Genomic DNA, 20,868 nt, shown 5'->3' with positions numbered 1-20,868 from the left:
CTGGCCCTGCTAGACAGCGCTACTGATGCAGTTTCAGAATAACAAAACCACTATTGACTTAGGTTCTTAGCAAACAGTGGTTCTTAGCAAAACAGAAACATTTGTTTCTGAGCTGCTGTGGGTCCCTCAAATTCCAGAGAAAAGTATTTAAAATCGGATGGGGAGTGGAGAAGTGGAATATCGCTGTTGGGGTCTGGGTTGTGCACTGAACCATCGTTGACCTTCCCCGGTCCTGGGAACACACTCCTTGTTCCCTGTCCAGGATGCTCAGTGCAGCTAAGGGAAGGAAATAGAACTCTCTTGTGATGGCCAAAGGTATCTATCCACTCATCTGTGCTATCGCCTCTGTCTCTTGATTCTACATCCATTTAACTTTTCATCTCTGATTTTGTAGGAAATAATATAGTGGGGGGAAACCAAGGGCTTCCGTCCACACAAACACCAATTTGAGCCCCACTGGGACACTGTAATCTAAAGCCAGTAACACTGTGCTGCTATCTGGTACATAACACACTAAACAGGCAAGCTTTTATTATCTCTCCTGATTTCATGACTTAAGCAGAAATCCTCCATCTTGAATAGGGAGGGGGGATTTGCGAACATAACCTGAACTTTTTTTTTTTTTAGTAATCTTGTCTAGAATAGGCAAACCAATTCTCAAGCTATTTTCAAATTATTGTAAGAGTGAGTAAATGAGGACAAAGGTTAATGTTAAGAGCCAGAGTTCACACATGGAGGAAGGGCCACCAGGGAACAGGGAAGGCAAGAAAAGCTTTGCAGGAATGGGTTGAGTCAAAGAACTGGTGTGAACTCATTTAAATGTGCACATGTGTATGCGAGTATATGTGTATACATAGAACTGTCTACGTATACGTAGACATTTGGTATATGCACATATCCATGCTTACATTTCTTCACTCTGTGCACTGCAGAGCCATGGGCACGGCTGGTACCCAGATCCTGGCTTCTAACACTGCCCCCCACTAGAGGAATTGAGGACCCTTAGGGAGAAAGATGATTCTCAGATTAAGGCAGAGCAAGTGCAAGATGAGGCTGACACGAATTGCTGTGCCAGAAAACAATGAAGTGCTGAGAAAGCAGAAAAGATACCATGTCTCAAAGACATAGAAGCCAGCTTGAAGGAGACACCAGTGCCCAGTATGGGGACAATTTGAGCACCTAAATAGTTAAGGACAGTTAAGAGTTATAAGCCATTGGGAAAAAGAAGAATCCATGAGTCCACATTGGTAATAAGTATAAGCTAAATAAAGAAATTTTTTAACAAGGCTTTCACGTGCAGTACAATGTCGAGAGCTGACTGCTAAGTGGAGTGCAGGAAGTGGAAAATGATCATTTTGCATCATCATAACAAAGACAGGACTGAATGAAAGGTACCAATGGATGCCAAATCTGGAGGGAAATTTTGGGAAGAAATGAGATATTTGCATGATTTAGATGTATCTCTTCACAAACAGTCTGTTTCTCGAAATGGAGAAAATGGCAATCAAATGATGCCTCAGTGGTCACAGTCATCCCCCACACAAGACAGAAAGAGCTGCCCGTCTCCAGACATGTGTCAACAGGCACAATATCACCTTGCAGAGTCCCACATGGAAGGCAGGACTTGAATCTAGTTATGAGAAAACATCAGATAAACTCACAGTGAAAATGTTCCACCAAAAAGGAAGATGTCTCGGAAAGACCAGTACCACATGTCCTCTCTCCTACATGGAGGCTAAGAAAGTCTTCTCCGTGTTGAGTAATGATTACTAGAGGCTGGGAAGTGGAGGAGGAGGAGAAAAGGAGGCTGGATAACAGGTACCAGAACACAGTTGGACAGAAGAAGTAAGTTCCTGTGTTCCACAGCACAGGGGGATGCCTGAAGTTCACAGTAAACTATCAGTTTTATGAAGATTGGGGGAGGGGAACTTGAAGGCAACAAACATTACAAAAATAACCAGGACAGGGAAACACTGTTCCCCTGACTTGATAGATATACTCCATGCATGTTCTGAAATACCATACTGAAACCCACTGATATGTATAATAAATGCATGTTGATAGAAAAACAATAAAATAAAGGGAGGGTGTCCTACAAAACTACACACTCTTGCTCTGAGACTCAGAAATCACACTGCTTGGTGTTTCCTCAAATAAGCTGAAAACTTATGTTCACACAAAAACTTATACATGAATATTTACAAGAGCTTTCTTTATAATTGCCAAAGTATGGAAGCAACCAGGATAGCCTTCAGGAAGTAATTGTGGTTCATTCACACAGCAGAGTATTATTTAGCACAAAAAGAAATGTGCTATCAAGCCATTAAAAACATGGAAGAACCTCAAATGCACATTACTAAGTGGAAGAAGCCAGTGTGAAAGGCTTACATAGCCAGCTGCTGCATACCCCAAGTGCAGGACCTTCAGGGAAAAGCAAAACTAACATCAGTGGTTTGAGGGGAAGAAGGGGCAAATGGCAGAAGGCAGAGGGTGGGGAAGTGAGGGAGAAGGAGAAAAGGAGGCAGTGAAGCTGTACTGAGTGGAGCTGTAATGGTGGATACATGTTTGGCCATGCCTGTAGCATGTACACCATCAGGAGTGAACCATGAACTGTGGCTTTGGTGATAATACTGTGTTAGTGTTGACCCACAGTCACAGCAAACACCTGCTCTGGGGAGAGATGTTGATGACAGGAAGACTGTGCATAGAGCTGTCTGTCCTTTCTGTTTGGCCATGCCTGTAGCATGTACACCATCAGGAGTGAACCATGAACTGTGGCTTTGGTGATAATACTGTGTTAGTGTTGACCCACAGTCACAGCAAACACCTGCTCTGGGGAGAGATGTTGATGACAGGAAGACTGTGCATAGAGCTGTCTGTCCTTTCTGCTGAGTTTTGCTGTGAGCCTAAACTTCTCTAAAAAATAAAATCTACTTTAAAAGAAGGGATAAAAGTCTACCCTTTTTTAAATTCTTCATAAATTTCAAATAAATACCAAAAGGTTATAGAAATGTCCAGATTGAAGGTGGTAAAAGAGACAGTGCAGCTAAATGCAGTACTTTACACTGGGCTTGAACCTGCACTGGAGGGGAAAGTCTACTATAAAGAATATTATTAGGAGGCTGAAATAGAAAGGATTATGGTTTGAGACCAGCCTGGGCAAACAGCCAGCAAGACGCCATCTCAACTTATATCTGAGTGTGGTGGCACACACCTGTCATCCCAGCGATGGTAGGAAGTATCAACTAAGAGGATTGCAGTCCAGCCTAGCCTGGACAAAAATCAAGACCCTATCTCCAAAATAACCAGAGAAAAATGGCATGGAGGCGTGACTCAAGCAGTAGAATGCCTGCCCTCAATATTGTCAAAATAAATAAATACATACATAAATAAAAATAAAAAAGAATACTATTGGGTCAATTGATAAACTTGAAGAAAAATAAATTCAATAAAAGTATTACATCAGTGTTAAACCTTACTGTTCCAGTCAAATTTGTCATTTACCATTGTCTGAATTTTCCATTTGAATCACTTTTGCCTCCCCCGCCTGTCCAAGTCCTGTCTACCTCCAAGTTGCACCCACACACCCAGGACCACCCAGAAGAATGCCCAAGCACAGCAGCTCAGTGATCTAGAGCTCCTCTGAATTCCAGAACCTGTGCTCATTGCTGGCGGCATGCTTGTCCAGCTTGCACTTTCAGTTGTCACTCTACGTAACTATGTGGCACCCTTCCACCTAAACAGAATACGGGGACATTGTTTTATGTCCTCTTATCTCACAGGCCTCCTTTATGATAGATGTTCACTCTAATTCATTTACTTGACAACTATTTATTAATCACTTTTGAGACATTGCTAATAACAAAGATAAATAAAACTGGTCCCTGCCTTTAATAGTTCTATGTGGGGAATCAGATTATGAGTAAATATGCAAGGAAGGATTAGAAGAGAAGGAAGAGGAATTGTTCAAAAATGAGCTCTGTGGAGTAGTTGACTCTTACATTGAGGCTTGAAATGGGAGTAGATGTCCACAGGTAGACAAGGGACTTTTGGCATGGGCTAATCTGGCACCCAGCTGAGAGAGCATAGGTGACACAGAAAGCCTTTTTCTGAACTTCCAAGTCTGCTTGCTGGTCTTTTGACGGAGAGCCGCACGCTAACCCTACCACATCTCTGTCGCAGGAATGTGCATGAAAGGGAGGCAGTGATGGAGGTCACAGGAGATGAGAGCCATTGCTAGAGACAGAGGGAGCCGAAGTGGAGTGGGACAGCTTCAGGGTTTGCCAAGCTATCGAGCGAAGAAAAAAGCCCTGTACCAATTAGGGACTTGTGTACAGTCTGTGAGATGGAGAGAATCTAATTAACCCATCCTGGGAACAAGCTGACCATGCATGGGAGGCTCAGCCAAGTGGCCACATTCCCAAAGAGGATAGGTTGAGTGTTCTCTGTGGGGACAGAATGACCAGACCACAAACATCTGAACAGCCCCCATTTCAAATGAGGCACAGAGGCCTTTGTCGGGAGAAGAGAAGGTGCAAGCTTTCATGCTTACCCTAAGGAAAGAGGGCCAGAAGAGTTTCTTCCTGTCATTTTCGTGGGTGTTTGTTGGGTGCAGGTAAATGGCACTCCCTCTCACCTGGTCTTTGAATGCTCCCCTCTGGCAAGGCTCTTGGCACCTGCTGGCACCATAAATCCTTTTCAGAATTATGTGTCCTCCTGAATGTTCAGGTTCACTAACAGTGTGACACTGAAGAGGCGATACAAAAAGGTAAAGAATTCCAGTGCCTACTGTAAAATCTTTAAATGTGTCAAGAGCACTTCCCAAAGCATATCAGAGTTTATGGGGAAAGCAGTTCCACCGCCCAAACACTTGGGAACAAAGAATGAAGTGAAGTTAAATGGAACTTACTGTAGAGCTTCTTGAGTTCCAAAGGGCATGGGTGAATGTCTTAGAATCAACTATGGCAAGCAGATTTCCTAATATTTGACCCATCGGTGCCATTCTTTCTCCTCAACAGGCACTCTGGTAGGATGGGGTCCATGCTGTGCTGAATCTCTCAGATGGGAGGAGAACAAAAAGGAAAAGAAATGAAGGTCAAGGGAGAAATGACTTTATTTAGTTTTACTTCTCTGAGTGGTCTCAATGGCTGTTTGATTATTCTTTATAAAACCTTCTTAGCTGGGTGCTGGTGGCTCATACCAGTGTTTCTAACTATTTAGGAGACTGAGATTGGGAAGATCTCAGTTTGAGGCTATCCCAGGCAAATAGTTTGTGGGACCCCATCTCCAAAATAACCAGAGCAAAATGGACTGGAGATGTGGCTCAAGCAGTAGAGCACCTGCTTTGCAAGTATGAAGCTCTGAGTTTAAACCCCAGTTCCACCAAAAATTTTAAAAGAATAAATAAATAAAACATTTTTAAAGGTGGTAACTGTTGACTAATATGAATCGGTTTCTCTTCCTTTAGAATACCTGGTGGGATCAAGTGTCTTGCAATATTTGCCTTCTAGGATAAAGGGGAATTGAAGAATTTTGAAATGCACTATAAAAGAATTGCCCACCAAATGTGAGACAATTCCATTTTAACTTCCTGGGATAGTCCTAGTGACTGTTCAGATTGTTCCTTGCAAAGTCTTCTTCACCACAGTAGCTGTGCATTAATGTAGATTAGAATCAAATATTCTATCAATTGTCAGTTTTCAGAGGACTTATCAGAACACCCAAGACACTCACTGTGGAATGTCCTCCACTTGACTTTTGATAATGTGGAAACCCTGAGTAAAAGAAGCCAGTTCTTGGCAGGATGGACTGGGCTGCCTAACTTCTGAGGAGGGTGGCCAGGAGTCCAAGGCAAAATGCCCAAGAAATTCAAGCTGATGTCAGAATTCTAGAACCAACCCAGTGGGAGAGTGGTGCTACAGGAAGTTGCAAGCACTGAATGATGCCGTAAGTCATGCAAGAAGCATGGTAGTGTTTCAGTGAGCAGCCCATGGAGAGAAGGGCCTTGTTAACTGCCAGAAGATAAGGAAACAGGACCCAACCTGTGCAGGGGAGCAAGTAAGAGATCTGCATTTCTAAGTGTCTGGTCATGGGATCAGTCCCAGAGGCCAACTGTATTCAACAAGAAACATGAAAAGATAGTCACTGAGCTATAGAACAGAAGGTAATGGTAGAATATTCTGAGTTACGTGTTTAATGACTTTCAGCAAACTCGGTTTTGTACCTGTCCCTCCACTCATCAATAGACATTGACTAAGCCTAGACTCTGTGCCAGGTAGAGTGCTAGGTACTGAGGATGCAAGAACACACTCTAGCCTCAGGGAGCCTCCTGTCCAGTGAGCTCACTAGGTGCAGCCACTCATCTCCCTCCATGCACTGCCACATCCCAGCACTAGGGAAGGAAGAGTGTCTGCCACACTGGAAGCTTCCCCTTCTGTGGAGCCTTTATTTGCATAAAGACTCCCTCCATCCCTCCTTCTTTGTCTCTTTTTCTTCCTTTCAAATATTCCACATTCCCTGGTCTATTTCATTACACAACTCACATATGACTGCAGGGGAAGCTTCTGTCTGTCTCCAGCATTGTTTGCTGGCCGGGACATCCTGCAGATACTGGCATCAATGTTACTGGTGGGCCTTTATACATTTTTACGCTTTTCCTTAACAGTCATTAAGATTATTGGAGAATACTTATCCAAAAGAATTTATGGTAGAGTTTACAGATCTCTACTTCAGAGAAATTAGGAGTGTTTGTGAATTTGTGAACATACACAGTAAATAAAACAAAAGATGCCATCTAGAGACATTTGTTTTCCAAGTTATTCTAATAGAAACTGTTAGGAAAACGCTGCACATTGCACACAAGGAGGCTCACAAGAGTTATCTCATGTCCAAAAGTTTAATAAGCAGGCTGGCTGGACGAGAAAAGGAAAAGAAAAATGGCGCAGCAGCTTCTCTCTGCAGGTCTGGCCTTAAGTAGCATTTGGGAGAAAGCAAGGGCAAGGGATGGACAAAGAGAGGGGGTGGGGGATAAGGAACCATGGGCTTTGATCTGTAAGGGATGAGACCAGCTGCAGGAGCAAGGTCTAGGGGCAGGTAAAGGAAGGAGGGTGGCAGATAAGGAATGGTGGGTTTTGTTTGTAAGGCGTGAAACCAGCTGCAGCTTAGGCTGCAGAAGAGACAGTTCCTATCATTCCCCCATTTTTTGTTTAATAATGATGAGGGTAGGGGCTGAGGATCAGGAATTGGGGTGAAGCATCGGTCTCTTTAGCTGCTTCCTGCTGGCAGGGGGCGTTGTATGGGGTGGGATCCTCAGGCTCCTGTGGCGTCCTGGATGGGGTCTTTACAGTAGTTTTTCCAGGCAGTTTTGGAGAAGTTGATGTCCCTGGAGGTACAACTGGTTAAATTTTTGATTAGCAAGAGCAGACATGTAGTATGACACAAGGGAGGAAGCTTAAGAATAAGAGAGCAAGAACACAGGCATTAGGATGGGCATTAGCCAGGAGAACCACTGTGAAATGTTGTTCCCTAGAGGGTATTAAGAGTCTGTTCCTTAAGAGGTGCTGTCACTGGGGGATCCCATTAAGCCAGACAGCAGTGTGTGTCATGAGATGACCAGGTGAGGGTTGTCCATCAAAGTCCCAATGGAGAGGGTAGAAGATCTTTTAGGAGAAAAAGATCCCCTGGTTTAACAGAAATTGTTATAGGGTGGAGCAGGATCTGGTCTGTATACTCTTTGAGAAGTTCCCTGAGAAGATTAAGATAAGGCAGGTAGTCAGCCAGAGGAGCAGGGTCTGTTGGAGGCAAGTTTTCTAAGAGAAATGGGTGGCCATATATTATTTAAGACCCAAACAGGAATATTAGGAGGAGCATAAAAGGTGTCTTGCTAAAGGACTGCATTCCTAGGGATCTAAAGTTTGTAAAATCCTGTAACTCCCAGGAAAGCTCTAAGCTGCTTTTTTGGTATGGAGAAGTGGGAAATGGAGGATTGAGTTGATTTACTTATGACTAGGGAGTTAGTCTGTACCATTAAGAACACACCTAGGTAGGTGACCTGAGGGAGACATAATTGAGCCTTCTCCTTAGAGACTTTGCATTCCCAAAGGCCAGAAAATTTTAAAAGGGACTCAGTTGCACTACAGATAATGGGCTTTGTGGCTCTGCATTGAAGAAGGTTGACCTCTGGGTAGTTCCAATCTAATGAGTCTCTGGTTAGGGCCTGTCCACAAAGATGAGGGCTGTCTTTAAATTCTTGCGGCAAAACTGTCTAGGTTAGTTGCTGTGAAGTGTTTGTGGGACTTTTCAAGGCAAATAGAGGCTGACTGTCAAGATGCAGGTTAAATGCAACACTTTTGGATAAAAGAGAAATTTAGCTCATCATTTTACATAAGTTGACATTTTTAACTCTGTAAATGTTTGTACCATATTTAGATAAAGTCTAGACACTGAACACAGTTATAAGCTGGTCATTTAAGAGACCTTGAGTGAGCAAATACATAAATGAACTCTGATGTAGTAGTACTTAAAGTTTGACAAGATCAACAGAAAACACAAAAAATTTCTTTGATAAAATATTTTTCTGTAACAGTTTTTTGTAGATGTTACTCAGAGCAGAACAATATTAAGATAACCTTGTTATTTTATAGACCTAGAGAATTTGATTTTCTTTGACATGACCCTAAAAATCTTGTAGGCAACTCTTAGATTATATTTAACTTTAATTTTATTACACATTGAAGCTTATTATTATACATTTTTAAAACTTACTTAGACCTTTTTATAACATATTAAACCCTTTGATGGCTTGCCTTTATCCCTCCTATTTGAAACAATATTTAGGACAAACCCTTCTTTATAAAATCCTTTTTTATCCAAAAACTTTTTTTTTACTTTTTTAAAAAAAATATTTACTACCTATCTATATCTTTTTTAGTTGTTTACTTTGTACCTTGTATTTTAAAATTAATTTTTATAAGAATTTTAAATTTATTATAGGAGCTGGAGCAGCTAATTAGTAGTCCTCAGGCTTGAGGGGATATTGTTTTGGGTGTGGAAACTGTGAGGGATTTTTGAGTTTTATTTGAATAGGGAGGGCCGTCAAGGCTGGCCCTACACTCATCTCATCAGTTTACACTGTGGAATCTATTTGTTCCTGAAGGAGGGGGCAGCAGAGATAGCCGCCTGGGGAGAGAATTTGTGTTTTAGCTGAGATAGTAAATCCCGTCCCAGTAGGGACATAGGAGTTTTAGATACATGAAGAAAGAATGACAGAAGAGGAGGTCTCCCCAGGAGCAGGCCAGAGGCTGGGTAAACTAGCACTCTAGGGGCTGGCCAGATTTGTCCTGAATGATAACCTTGTCATTGGACTGCGGACTGGGAAAGAAAGATAAGACAGAGAAGTCTTTAGCTTTTTTACCATTATGACTACCCTAAGGCTTCAAGAAGTGGAGCATGGACAGGAGGCTGGGACCCATCAATCCATAGGAGGTGGCACCTTGCCTTCCGTTTGAAGATGGGGAGCACTTAGACCTCCAGAGGTTACCTTTCCAGAGAGGGCAGGGTCCTGGTTGGGGATGGGGTTGTGTCCTGGGCTGTCCCCCTTAAGCATTCTCTGTCTACCATGGTAGCAAACTCAAGATGTAGGCCCCAGTCGGGTGGGGGCAGCAATGAGGTCATGTCTAATCATATAACAAGGACATTACTAACAGAGAGCTCTGTTAGTAATGTCCTTGTTATATTATACAGATATGGCTAGTTGTATTAGTTAATCCAATGATTTTTTTTCCTTTAGCCATAGACTGAGTTTTTTATAAATATCAGGGGCTGACTGTTAGAAATTTATCTTTGAGGAGAACCTCTCTCACCTGTGACTCTGGGTCCCCTGTGGTATGTTTTCTGATAGCGTCCTTAAGATGTTGTAGAAAGGTAAGGGGATTTTCTTTTAGGGCATTGCTGTAAAGCAAAGTTGTTATTTTACATTGACACCTCACACTCTGGAGGGCAGGTCTTTGAACTGTTCTGGGCTTCATTTGAAGAATGAGGAAACTGGTCTAGGTTAAACTACTTTTTTCATTATGAGATGGCTGAAGTGGCATTAATGACAGTAATCTTATTATTATTATTACTATTATTATTATTATTTGATTTAGTAATGTTGGGGAATTGAACCCAGGACTTTGTACATATTGGGCAGACATTTTCCCATTAAGCTACTTCCTCAGCCCCAAATATCTTTTGTCCTTGGCTGTGTTGGATTTGAACTCAGAGCTTTATGCCTGCAAAATGGCACTCTACTGCTTGAGTTATACCATTAGTCCCTTTTAGTGTGGATCAGTTAAGGGGACTGTCTGTGCCCCGGTAGGTGGGTGTATTTATTTTTTCATTTCTAGGTGTCACTAGTATTGGGGCTTATTGTAAATGGTAATCATTTTTAACCTGAGTGGCCTGGGCTAGAACCCATTTTATTTTTAATGAGACAAGAGTCTGGTTTAGTAGAAGCATAATATCCTTTTATGTTAATTGAAAGGTTTGGACCTCTTCCTACCATTACCTGTTGAAGGGGGAAGCACCATTAGGACGTTTTGGATATTGGGGTGGCTTAGAAGGTAGGGCAGAGGGTGGAGCAGTACAGGTGGACCTTGTCATTGACAAGGGGCTTTTTGGTCCTCCTTTCCATGTGTATCCTGTGGCTTACAAAGAATGGCCAGTGTTTGAGTATCTAAATAGTAATTGTGGAGCCACTCTGAGATGAAAGAAAATTTGTATGGGGACCTTAGTTTACTTTTTTTTACTTTTATAGAAAAGGTCTAATTGGAGTATGCTATTGTAATTTAAGGAGCCCTGTGAAGGCCACTTCTCTTGGTCACCCAAGGCATACTGAGGCCAGGCCTCAGTACAAAGCTTTTAACGTCTACCAGCCAAAGACTGGAAGGTGCAGGTCCCATCTAGAAAGAACAAAACATTAGGATCTGTCTTTTAGCTAATAGCGGCAGCCTCTTTAATAAAGGCTACTTTTGATAGAGAAATAAGTCATGTGTAAAGTTAGGCAAGGGCATTCAGAGGGCATTTTGGGCCAATAATAGTACCATATGGGACAACTAGTGTTAATATTTGGAGGAAAAAATTTATGTTAAGGCCAAAAGTACCAAGGGAGGACCGAGTAAATCAGCCGGTGGTGGGCAAGTTACAGGAAGCGCACTGACCTTGAGGAGGTTCCCTGTGAGCAAGAGTGGCGATGACAGCACTAGTCCAGGACCAGGGTTCCCAGAAAAGCAGCTCAGATCCCAGTAAGTTTATCCAGGCTTAAGGAAGGCAGCTCCCACTTATGTAGCCTTGGCAGGAGGATATAAACCCTCAGCCCGGCACCCCTATACAGGGGATGTCTGCCTTGTGCCAAAGTAGGCTTGCGAGTGCAGTATATATCTATCGGGAGGGCCTGGAGTCACTGACTGGAAGAGCAAGATCGATGCCGGAAGCTCACCTGTTCCTGGCCAACGCAGCAAACGTTAGGAAAACACCGCACATCACACACAAAGGAGACTCAGGAGAGTTATCTCATGTCCAAAAGTTTAATAAGCAGGCTGGCTGGCTGAGAAAAGGAAAAGAAAAATGGCACAGCAGCTTCTCTCTGCGGGTCTGGCCTTAAGTAGCATTTGGGAGAAAGCAAGGGCAAGGGATGGACAAAGAGAGGGGGTGGGGGATAAGGAACCATGGGCTTTGATCTGTAAGGGATGAGACCAGCTGCAGGAGCAAGGTCTAGGGGCGGGTAAAGGAAGAGGAGTGGAAGATAATGAATGGTGGGTTTTGTTTATAAGGAGTGAAACCCTTTGCACATTTTTTTTTCTGTGAACAGACAGTACACAGAAAGAGAACAACAAATGATGCTTATATAAGGAAATGCGAGTTGAAATTATGAGACACCATTTTTAATCTATCAGATTGGCAAAAGTACCATAGTTGGGTCAGGCAGTAGTTGGGATAACTGAGAAAACAGGCATAGCTGATAATAGTTTAAAATGGTGCACCTTCAATGGTAGGTTTTAGAAAGCGCCATTAGACATTGAAATGCATGTATGCTTTGGCTGCCAATGCTTTTTCTGGGAGTTAACCCTTGAGACAGGCTTGCACACACACCAAAGCACCTTCACACCAGGCTAAGCATTGCAGAATTGTTTTTAATGGCAAGAGATGGAAAAAAGCCAAGTGTGCATGGAAAGGAGCAGAGTAAGTAAATTATGGTATATCCCCAAGGCAGAATCCTACACAGCAGTAGAAAAGGAATGAGGAATTACTCTATATTCTGATATGAAAATAAAATATATTAGGCGAGGAAAACAAAATGCAGAGCAACATGAATAGTATGCTACTATTGTAGAAAAAAGAGGGGAAAGAGGAGGACATTCTTGTTTGCTTGCATTTACTTTTCCAACCATGGTAAATACTGACAGTGATTACCTATGGAGACCAGAATGGGTATATGCAGGGGCAAGACTTATTGAAAAGTATGTTTTTGAGCTGGGTGCCAGTGGCTCATGCCTGTAATCCTGGCTACTCGGGAGACAGAGATTGGGAGGATCATGGTTTGAAGCCAGCCTGGGCAAATAGTTTTTGAAGCCCTATCTCGAAAAAAAAAAAATCACAAAAGAAGGCTAGTAAAATGGCTCAAGGTTATAGGCCCTGAGTTCAAGCCCCAGTACTACAAAAAAAGAAAAAAAGTTTTTTGTATCATTTAAAATTTCAAATCATGTGATGATATCTTTATTCAAAACTTTAACAAGTTAGACTCAGAAATCAATAAACAAGAAAACTTTCAGCTTAAATTAAGAACAAATGAAGGCCCTGATAAAGAATTTGGAATTTATTCTAGGTGTGTTGGGAAGCTGATGTAGAGTATGAAACAGGAGACTGATAAGATCTAACCAACATTTTGTTTGTTTGCTTGCTTGTTTGTCTTGCTGTGTAGCTTGAACTTGTGATCCTCCTATCTCAGCCTCCCAAGTGCTAGAATTGCAGGTGTGCACCATTGTGCCCAACTGATGTAATATACTTTACATTGAGTGTTATCCCAGCTGAGTGGGGATAGACTATACTGAGACAGGGAGGACCCTAGGAGTCTGTTAGATGTATTGGTTTATGTTAGAAATAAGGATGACGCAGAGTAACATGGTGCTAGTGCAAATGGTGAGAAACAATATGTTTTGGAAGTCAAGTCAACAAGACTTGCTGATGAATTGGCTGAGGGGTGACCATTTTGTGTCTTGAGCAATGGAGTGAATGATGGTGCTACCAGAGCCCAGAAACTGGTAAAAACAATATACGATTGGGTTGCTCACAGGTTTTATGCAAAAGGTCACATAGAGCAGAGTTGTGAAGGACACTGAAATCTGAAGAGATAATGAGAAGGCATTGCAGATGAAGAAGAATGAGGCAGGCAGGGGACAGAAGGCAAGGGGAGGGCAGTGCCCTGCTGGTGGTTGGGTCTCTCTCCTAACTGTTACTTCAGTTTCCCTCCATGAGGTTCTACCCATACCCAACAGCATGAAATGACTTGAAAGGAAGTCATTCATCTCCTGTGGGAAGTGGATTATGAGAAACCCATGAGAACTTAACATAAGCACAGTTGTGCTCATTGATCTACAGGCTGAGTTTGGCACAGCCCCAGCTGCAGAAGGGGGTGAAGGCAAAAATGCAGCACAGCTGCTTTTCCTAATTGTTTACATTCAGAGAAGTAAAGAGCAGGTTTCTCTTGTTACAATGTCACGCCCCTCCCCAAGAACTGTTGCTCCACCTCTTTGTTTACCACTGGATATAAAAGACTTGCTGAAGGAGGATGTAAGGGTTTTTGATGGGTTTTTTTTGATGGGGGATTTTGATTGGCTGGCTACGGATTGCCTATGAAGCTGCTGCTGCTGCTGAGTAATGCTAGAGATTAGAGGAAACATGGGACAGTGCAAGCCTGAGCACTGAGACTTTAAGAGAGATTAAGGAAAACGTGGGACAGTGAAAGTCTGAGGGCAAAGACTTTAAGAGAGATTATGCTAAAGAAAAGCTAAGAGAGAACATGGGGCAGTGCAAGTCTAAGGAAAGAGACTTTAAAGAACAGAAGAGATGACTTTAGAAGTGAGGTTTTAAAGATAGAGAAAAGAAGCAGAGTAAAGAAAAGTAAAAAAGATGGAGAGGCTGTTGTGCATCTCCATCTGAGAGCCCAGCACACCTGGCCTCAGCTTTATGCATGTTTGTCTATCATTTCCGCATCTCCAGTCGCCCCCAGTTAGGTCAGGGGAACAAGAGCTCATGGGAAAGCTCTCGAGGATTTCCCATTCCATGCTTCCTGTGAACTGCTTCCTACACTTCCAATGACTGTTCCAATGCAGTAATTGAGGAGCTTCCATCACACATATTGGCATTATGAGAAAAAGACTCAAAGGAAGAACTCAACCAATCAAAATGGGGACTCTTTGGTGGGTTAGATTTGTTACCTTTTCCTTTGCTGCTACAATAATTGAGTTACCCTCTCTTGGATCACTTACTGCAATAAAATGGCAAAACATGGTGGACTTCCTCCCGAGTACAGGTCAGATGGATGTTCCTGTAGAGATCCTACTTTTAAGACTAATTGGTGGGTTAAGAAGTTTCTTTACTTTCATCTCTGTTTCCACTTAGGAAAAAGATTTGGCAGCTAGACACCTCAACGGAAAGTCTCTTTAATAAACGTAGTTCATCTCAAAAAAAAAAGGAGTGAAACCAGCTGCAGCTTAGGCTGCAGAAGAGACAGTTCCCATCAGAAACACTACATATGTTCATAGAATTACTTTGCTTCCCAACTAAAACTGATCTGTATGACAGTAACTAATTTTTGACAATGAGTAAAGGGGTGGCTTCAGGAATGTTACTACGCAGTAGAAACATCCCTTTGAGACTGAAGCAGACACACTACCATGCAATCAAACAAAGCTACACCTGGATGAACATGTGTGGACCTTTCTCCTGATGATCTCTTAACTTGAAGCTGAGATGCTGGACACCAGACTTAAGGTCCTCCATAAAGCAATGTCCCTCACGGAGCAATGGGTATATCCTGTAGTTACCTCTTTCTTGTCTCCTAATCCTGTAGAAAAGAGAGTTCACATTTCTTCCAAAAACATCAAAGGATGAAAATGCCTCAGATTTGGCAAAAAACGTAACATACAAAAGCTAATATCATGCTACATTTTCACAGTTATAATGTTATCTCCATCACAAAGGTTATTTTTCATGCCAGGTTTTATCTCTCACATAGTCATGGAACTTGTCATTGCCTCCCTGGGTTGGGTCTTTTGTTTGTAGTAGTAGCTTAACAAATTTTCTCACCTTTTCTGGTGCATGCCTAATGTGATGGTATTTCCAGAAATGATTAGATTGTGAGAGTTCTGACATAATGAGCGGTTTAATCCATTCAAGGATTCAAAATTTGCATGGACTGTTGGGAAGTGGTAGAATTGTGGAAGGTGGAGCCTGGTAGGAGGAAGTAGGTCCCTGGGCTGTGCTCTTGAGAGCTATGTTTTGCCCTGCCCCCTTCCTGTTAGTTACTGCTCCACTCTGCTTTCTGTCTGCCATGATGTCAGTTGCTCTGCCATACCCTCCCACCATGGTAGACTAAAACCTCTGAAACTGTGAGCAAAATAAATCTTTCTTCCCTTGAACTGTGTATGTCATGAGTAATCCAACACAACAGCACACCTTTTAGTTTGCAACATCATTCAAAATGTACTAGTTGAAAATCTGTGACTATGAAGAGTGTTTATCTTTGGTTGGTAAGATTATAGCTAACTAGTTTTTATTTTTAGATATGTGATTTTCCTCAAATTTGCTAACATTTCTGTTTTGAATATGTGTTATTTCTCTAATCAGAAAAACTAATATTATTTAAAATACTGATTCCTTAAGACATCCTGAGGCTCTTTCCTGCCCCACACATCCCCTCTTCTTGCTACAATGTAGACTGCACACACACACACACACACACACACACACACACACACACACAGAGTTTTGTATTCCTCCAAGGAAACTAGAGAAACCCAAGTTTGCTCAGAGAACACTTGCCTAATTTTTATGGGGGAAATCCACTTCTTTCTCCTCAAGCACCCATCAAGGAAAACACTTCGCTGTTTGGATAATTAGAGTTTTCAATTTGTGTTATTTTAGAAGGCTAAAAGATCCAAGGAGGCTCTACTTTTTTTTTTCTTTTCTTGAGACCATATTTTTCTATAAGAATCGTCATCACTGACTTCTCCCTTGGTCTCCCACCATTCCATCTTAACAAAGCAAAGGTTGCTTTTAGGAAGAACACATGAACTTTGTATGAAAACAGATACAGGTATCAGAGCTTCAAAGCGCTAATAATTCTAGGCTGTGGTACCTCAAGCAAGGTGCTTGTCCCCTCTGAGCCACCAGGGAGCAATGCAGGAAGCCCGTGTAGTGTCAGCTACTGAAAGGCCCTTGCAGGTTAAATCCCTTATACATGCTTCACTAGTCTCCTAGGCATTTCTCAGTATGATCAAGCTGACAACCAAGATCAACTATCGCAGCTACCACGCAGATTATTTTATGCTTCGCTTTTTTATTTACTTATTTTTGGTGCAGTCAGGCGCTAGCCAATAGTTTGCTTTTTTTATGCTCAGCAATATAAAGGGACCACGTTCCCATTCTCACCTTCTCCAAGAGTACGATTTATAGCAGCATAGTTTTCATTGTATACCATACTAGGATGATGCCTTCACTTTAAAAAAAACACCTTTCTCGGGCTGGTGGAGTGGCTCAGGTGGTAGAGCACCTGCCTAGCAAGTGTGAGGCTCTGAGTTCAAATCCCAGTACCACCAAAAAAAAAAGTAGTGATAAAAAAAACACCTTTCTCTTATTACTGAGTGTATTTCAGTTATTTTCCCTACTTAGCACAACAGCTTGGGAGTTGATAACTGTGCTTGAAATTTTGCCCTGGGTGGTGGTGGATTCACCCAATGAGCTGCGATTACCAGGATGGGAATTTATTCTCATTACTCTGCCTATAGTTTGTTCCAGTTCAGAGTGTTAAAACATATGTCAATGCTCCATAGAATGTAAAAAAAAAATATGTTGCTGATGGAAGAAGGAAAGTACGTGCTGTTTTAACAAAAGAGCCGTATTTATTAACCCACTGGGATGTGGCTAAGGCAGACTAAACGGCTACTGACATTTAACAGATGCGAACGTCAAAAGGCAGAATGGGGTGAGAACAACTTCAGACAAATGGTGTGTTTGCTTGACTTCACATACTTAGATTTTTGTTCTAAATTTTTTCTCAAGGTAAGCATAAAACAAAATATATACGCTATTCCAGAATTTTTTAACCTATTTATAAAAATGTCATTACTTGCACTTTTTTTCCAGCTTTCAAAGATGCTGTAGAGCTTGCATCTGTAAGTGGCGCCCTCTGATATAGAGACATTGTAATCTCTTGGGAAGGGATTAGTCACTGCGCTCTTTTTCTCCTCTTGGTGAGGCACTTACTCTCCAAGACATACCCTTCAACTAGTTTCCTGTAGATTGATGACAAAGAATTGGGGATGGAAACTCAGTTCCCTCAAAAAATCTGTCTATCTCAGGCTGTGGTTCTCAGTCAAAGGGAAAATTATGATAGGAGATTGCTTACGTAGCTCTAAGAGCATGGAGATAGGTTAGAGGGATGCAAGTCAATTAGATACACACAGTGCTGTGCGTGATTTGGTTGTGTGTTTTGAAGGATGTCTTATTTCCTGCAAACAGGGATTTATTCTAATAGAGGTTTTTGATTCTGCTTTGTCAAACTATATTTCTCACAGTGTTCTCAAGAAGTTTCATAATCATATTTATGGAAAGGGTTTCTCTAAGCATTGTTCTTGAGATAAAGTTTTTAAAAGTGGGAAACAAAAATGTGAAAGACAAGGAATATAAACATGTCATTTCTTGGAGAGAAAGTGTGGTAGAATCGATGGGAACGGAGGCTAAGCACCTCTAACCCTGTGTCCTAGTGAGAGCTTTATCAGAAAAGCCTGGATAGTCACGTGATTCCTGAATATTGAGCACTGAGCACCAATATCCCTGCATCTCTAAAGGGAAATACTTAGTTGAGTTTTTTGCAGTCTGTTAGGTAACTCCAGCCTTCCTGGAGAAAATGAGGGAGAAAATCTTGCAGGAATACCTCACTAATGCACCAAGTGACCATCAGCAACAGCCTGACATTGGGACGCCAATTGTCTATTAAAAGTTGGTGTATACCTGTCCTTAATGCTCTGTACTATACACTAGCTTACTCCCTATTTAACTTATTGTTATAAATAAATATTAATGTTGCATTAATCAAGAGTATGTGTCACAAACACTTTTAATACTGCCTACAACTTGAAATCCCAACTCTAAGAGTTTTTAATGTTGAGCTATTCTTCAAAATAAAATATGTATTCTTTATTCTTACAGTTCTTAGCCAGAATAACCTGCTTAATTTTTGAAGACTGCAAGAGAGATGCAAGGCAACCCATTGTAGTCAACTTAACCAATCTAGTGACTCTCTGTCACTCTAAGAGAATTTTCCCAGCCTTGTGCTCCTGCCTTGGACAACCCTCACTAAGAGACTGTATTATTGCTTTTCAGCAGTGTAGAAGGCCATCAAGAAGAAATTCATAGCATTTATTTGTTGAATATCTCATTTTTTCCCTCAGAATTATTAACAGTGAGATAGAAGGGCCCCTGGAAACCTCCATTATGACCTCCCTGTGACCTCAAAGGGTAGAAAGAAGAAAAGGCAGGACCAACCAGAATAAGGACGGTATGAGGACTAGGGCACAACCAATCAGAATGCTACTTTCTGCACTACTAACTGGCATAGAGATTGAGCAACACCCTGGAGAAAATGGATAAAAACCTCAGATAACATCACTTCTATGGCAACACACTTGGGACCCCTTGCTTCCTATGGGAGCTTTCATTCTTTCCCTGAATAAAATTTCCTCTACACTCACCCTTCATTGTCCACGGATTTATTCTTTGGCAAGAATGAGAAAGACAAGGACCCACAATGCTAACCCTCCCTCTGACCAAACACCTAAGCCAGCAAGGTCTTTTTCTTTTCCTTTGGTACTGGGATTTGAACTCAGGACCTATACCTTGAGCCTCTCCAACGGCTCTTTGTATGTGAAGGATTTTTTTTTTTGAGATAAGGTCTTGTGAACTATTTGCCCTGGCTGGCTTCAAACCGTGATTCTCTTGATCTCTCCCTCCTGGTTAGCTAGGATTACAGGTGTATGCCACTGGCACCCGGCTCTAAGATAGCAAGGTTGAGTGGAGGCTTTCAGTACTACACAAATCTCCCATTATATATTTGGTTCATTGGTCAGGAATTTGGGACTTCATCAGAAGGGGTGAGAAACAGAACAATGCTTTGTTTCTCTGAAGAACTTCTTCCAGGAGTTCTATGCTCCCTCTATGGCTGGCAGATTTCATACAGAGAGACTCTGGAACTCAACATCTTCCAGAGGCTCCAAAGTAAACATGAACTACCAGTTTGTGAACTTGCCTTCTCTGAGCTCACTATTTTAAGTTCTTTAACTTGGGCTTGGAGCCGGACAAGATGGGGTTATTATGACTCAATTTATGTGAGCACAGAAGGCCAAATTATAGGAACCGAGTGAGATACAGACCTCAGATACTTACAGAACGGCTGTATCAAGATCCCCAGGCCTATTGCTAAAGAGAGCAGGAAAGGACAAACACAGGTTAAAGGTGCCTAGTCCTGCTGAAGCCTGCTCCTTCAGGCATGGGTGCAATGTGACCACCCATGTCCCCATGACAAGTCTGGAGGGCAGGTGCTAGGAGGGAATAAAGGATGCTTTATCACACCTAAACTATGGTCCAGCCCACAGGAGACAGGAACACGCTGGAGGGATGCCTCTCTTCTTCCTGGTCTTATCTTCCAGATGGGTAGCCCTCTGCAACATGCATTCCACCAGAGTGCATCACTGGGATTTCTTTTTGACCCTCAGACTCTAAAGAAAAAAAAAAAAACCCTAACAAACTGGCTAATAGAAAAGCTTTGAATCCTGAGGGAATATCTTTCACTCTCCTTTTACCTTTGTTTGCTTTTTGTGATGCTGATTCACAAGTTTTCCATTAGTCTTGTCTTATTCTCCAGGCTACTTATTAATTTGAAAAAGTCTCTTAAGTTGGTTCCAACCCCTTTCAACTTCTGGGGACTTTTGGAGGCCCAACAGAAAAAAAGTCCTCATTTGTTTGGTCTGTGTTTGGTGTTTGTTTTGTATGTGTATGTTATATGTAGCATGGTTTTATGTTCCATCTAAACACCCTTTGAAAAGAACTAAGTGGTCACAGAATATGTTGCTGCCATGAGGGAGTCACCACCTTTCCTTCTGTGGCCTATCACTACAGCAGCCAGTCTTTGGCACGGTGCTGGATGGCAAACATGTACTCCCAGGGAAGATTATAAATAATCTATGGCTGAATTGTTTAAGAGTTTTCTAAATTAATATAAATAATATAATAATTGATAGATAAATGTGTGCATTTGTCTATCAAGCATCAGGCAAAAACTTCTCTTGAATTCCAGAGAACAGCTAACTAGTATGGCCAGTTTTCAGGTTTTTTCTTTTTTATGCATGCTTCAGTCCTGGCATGCCTAAAATTTTTTATGTGTGTGTATCCATCTGTAAAATGATTCTTAAATTACTATTATAAAGCTAACAGGTAAAAGACTTGCCACTTTAAAATTAGTTATCTCAATCAGTCTTAAATGCCTCTCAGGTACAGACTGAAAGAATAGTCACCATTTGAAAAGACTCAAAGAGCAAAAGACCACACCAGTTA

Source organism: Castor canadensis, chromosome 3, assembly GCF_047511655.1.
Source record: "Castor canadensis chromosome 3, mCasCan1.hap1v2, whole genome shotgun sequence".
NCBI lineage: Eukaryota > Metazoa > Chordata > Mammalia > Rodentia > Castoridae > Castor > Castor canadensis.
This window is presented reverse-complemented; position numbering follows the sequence as displayed.